The sequence below is a fragment of the Leopardus geoffroyi genome, chromosome B3 (assembly GCF_018350155.1).
Source record: "Leopardus geoffroyi isolate Oge1 chromosome B3, O.geoffroyi_Oge1_pat1.0, whole genome shotgun sequence".
Classification (NCBI taxonomy): Eukaryota; Metazoa; Chordata; class Mammalia; order Carnivora; family Felidae; genus Leopardus; species Leopardus geoffroyi.
The window spans coordinates 67,726,501-67,730,380 of record NC_059337.1 but is presented as its reverse complement, the minus strand read 5'-3'; the positions used below and the strand labels follow the sequence as shown (position 1 = coordinate 67,730,380).

Below are 3,880 nucleotides of genomic sequence, written 5' to 3'. Positions count from 1 at the left end.
TTAACATTTATTTATTTTTGAGACAGAGAGAGACAAAGCATGAAGGGGGGAGGGTCAGAGAGAGAGGGAGACACAGAATCCGAAACAGGCTCCAGGCTCTGAGCAGTCAGCACAGAGCCCAACGCGGGGCTCGAACTCATGGACTGCGAGATCATGACCTGAGCCGAAGTCGGACGCCAAACTGACTAAGCCACCCAGGCGCCCCCAATTTTTTTTTTAAATAATTTAGTACCTTCTTATGACTGATGCCTTTGACTTCCAATGTTTAACAATGGTTGAGTGAGAACTGGCCTATACTTTATTTTCTCCTGAGCCAAATGATGTTGCCTTGTAAAGGAGAAGAGAACATCTCAGTCACAAACTTCATAAAGAAGATCGTCTGACTGGTGATTATAAACTTTCAGCATCTTGTGTCTAGGAATATGCGTGCGATACTATTTCAGGTCCTTTTTACTGATCATTTAATGCTGCCTCTAAATTTAATGCCTATTGCCTTTTCTCCAGAAAGCAGTTTTTGCTGATGATAATGATGATGGTCATTAGGGCCTTGGAGACTTTTAAAAGGATCTAAGGATGAATGAATAAATAAAATCCATGATGACTCATTCTGCACCCAGTGCCATTAGCTGAACACACATGGGCCTAGTTCCTCCCTCACAAAACTGCACTATTTAAATACATGTTAAATTTCTTTTTCAAACAGAATGAATATAATTTATTCAAAGAACATCATGAGATTGTGGACTGTCAGCCATCAAATAGGCATGTTGCAGAAAGGAAATACATTTTACCAGGTTGATTTTTTTTTTTTCTTTAAAACTAGTCCTTGTAGAAAAACCACCAGATTCTGTCAGGCTCTATGCTTATTCCTTCCCTCGTAAATGAAAGGAGCTTATTCTTTGCTACATTTTCATTGCCTTCTTTAGTTTATGTTTTAAATGTGTTAAAGAATGTCAAGTTGAATTTCCTTCTAGTATTGCTTTAGGTTAAGTGGGGAAAAAAATAGGATACTGAGATCTTAGAGCATCATCTTTTACATTATTAAATTATTACAGATGAACTAATATTTTATATTCATATTCATAAAAAATGTGAATGCACAGACTCTGACCCTTAATACTAGCATACAGGTACAAAGAGATATTCCAGAATTATTTTTATAAAGACATATGTAGTATTTCCCTAAAAGTAAAGTTGTCACAAGGTGGTATGGTATGGCCATGATGGTGCCTTTTATTTCACAAAAGATTAAATGATAGAAAATCCCAAGGCTGCAAAAAGATTTGGTGATGCTCATTAGGCACTGAGTTTATTAGTAGAGTTTCTGTTTTTCCCTTTAGGAGCCAGTTTCAAAGCCACTGACAGGCTTCCCAGTGACATGGGAAAGTATTTCTTTATCTAGTTCCCATATACCTGTTCTTCTCTTCTTGCAGCAGTCAGTGGAGCAGTGAAAAGGACATTGAACCTGAACTCAGATAACACGGATTCTATGCATAACTATCCACTCAAGGGTCAGGTGACTGATCACTGGATGGTGGCCAGAGTCACCTGTGGCTTGCTCTCTTCCTCATAATATAAAGAAAAGAGCACCACAGGGTCAGTATGACACAATTGTCATAATTCTGTTTAGTCTGCAAAAAAAAAAAAAAAAAAAAAAAAAAAAAAAATCACCAACAGCCCCAAAGAGAAGTAAGCTATAGAAAGGTTCTGGCTTTAGACAGATTCAGTATATTAAAATTTGTATTTAAATTAAAAGATAGGGGAGCCTGGGTGGCTCCGTCAGTTAAGCGCCAGACTCTCGGTTTCAGCTCAGGTCACGATCTCAGGGTTTTGTGGGTTGGAGCTTCATGTCAGGCTCCGTGCTGAGAGAGTGGAGCCTGCTTGGGATTCTCTGTCTCCCTTGGTCTCTGCCTCTCCCCCACTCACGCTGTCTCAGTCTCTCTCAAAATAAATAAATAAATTTAAAAAAAAATAAACTAAAAGATAGATGAGGAGGTATTCACTTTACTTTAGAAATATCTGATACAAGAAATGATGCACTTTAAAAGCTCACTTCCATAAAATGTTCAAAGCACAATTCAATTTGCAAATATTGAATTAAAATGCACCTATGGCAAGGCCTGAGGCACAACTGCATTTTAAAACCCACTGAGGGGCTTTGTACACCATTTAGGCTAATACGATAAGGAAGAGTACTTCAGATCGGGATTGATTGTTCTGAATCAAATTCTGTCTGTCCTATTTTCATGAGGCTGGCCCAATGAAAACCAAAACTTTCATCTGCCTGTGAAGGGCGAGAACTCCCCATGGCTGTTCGGGCTGGAAAGGAGCCAGTTGCCAGGCTTTGAGTTTGGACTCTTGAGCACGACTTGCTGCATGAAAATGAAATGTGCCTTTTGGTTCATTTGGCACATTTGCCAAACCCCTTGCTTTGGTAGCCAGCCACAAGGTGATAGATACTAAGTGCACATTGGTGCATTTCTCTTTCGGGAGGATGAACCAAAGCCCTTTTGGTAAAATGCTTTTGGAACATGAGCGGCAGAGCTCCCCTTTGAGTCAGAGCTGGTTTGGGGAGTGAGGCTTTGACTCTCGCTTATGTGTGTGTGTACCGTGGAGTCAGATTTACACTGGGTGGGTCTGAGCACCGCAGGGCATCTCTGAAGCGTGGTGTTTATGGTACTGTGTACACAAAACCTATTCACAATATGTATGTATAAATGTCTAATGCGTGCAACACGGCTTAGAATATAATAAAGAGGGTTATACGGTTGAAAAAAATAAATTTCTTTAAAAAACTTTTTTTAAGTTTGTTTATTTATTTTGAGAGAGGTGGGGGGAGAGAGAATCCCAAGCAGGCTCTGTGCTGTCATCAAAGAGCCCGATGTGGGGCTCGATCTCACAAACCTTGAGACCATGACCTGAGCCAAGATCAAGAGCTGGACGATTAACCCACTTAGCCATCCAAGTGCCCCCCCCCCCCCAATAAATTTCTTTAAACACTTTCAATCACTCATAGGGTAGTGAAGGGTTCACACAAAGGGTAAGACAAGCGAGGTGAGCAGCAGAAATGGTGGACTCCTGTCTCCCACTCTCTCGCCGACTGGATGGGGGCAAAGCCTCCTGCACTGCTCAGGTTGTTCTACCTCTCTCTCTGACAGGCACAGATGATGTGATTCCACAGTCTGTACTTCCTGTCAGCTTTCTAATAGCCACCTTACCTGCATGTAGTACTTTGGCATGAATGCTGTCTTTTCTATAGAATCTTCAAAAACACAGCGGTGCGGTTTGGCTGTCTTCAGAGACTTCTTGCTTCTAGAAGCATAGCCATAAGGTCTTCTAGTGTCCTGTTTAAATCAGGTGCGGAAATAGACAGTGACGTCCATCTTGAAGGAAATGGCAATTGAGGTACTTGATGCAGAACTGGATGCCACCGCTTCACACTCAATTTGAAAACCCTCAGTATTGTCTTCAAAGCAAAATACTTCCTTCTAAATGGTTCGTCCACCACTGCAATGATGTGCCACTCAATTGCAGCATCTCTGGGGAGACGGGGAACTGCCGCTACCACCAGGATATGACCTGTGTCATTGGAATTGCCGTGACACTTGTGTTCTTCCCAGAATAAAAGAACACAAGCAGGATGTAATGTCAGAATGGATCTTCTAGGATTTCAGAAACTTTATTAGGTTTACGTATGCATACTTCAGTAAATTTTTAGCAAATTAAATAATTATGTAATTAATGGAAATTGGTTGAAATACAGGGGATATATGAGGTGTTTCAGTTTACCAGCTCGTTAATTAATTAATAGGCATTGCCCATAATTACCAATATAAGTTATGAACTTTTTTTTAAAAAAAATTTTTAACGTTTATTAATT

At 40.3% G+C, this 3,880-nt stretch overlaps 1 long non-coding RNA gene across 1 annotated transcript; it reads right to left on the bottom strand.

The window, feature by feature from the left end:
- Positions 1-1,208: 1,208 nt before the first annotated feature.
- LOC123583213 lies at positions 1,209-3,627 on the bottom strand. The gene is made up of 2 exons (XR_006704784.1): positions 3,219-3,627; positions 1,209-1,631 (listed from the first exon to the last, which is right to left on the bottom strand). It is a non-coding gene; the product is annotated as an uncharacterized LOC123583213 (long non-coding RNA).
- Positions 3,628-3,880: the final 253 nt, after the last annotated feature.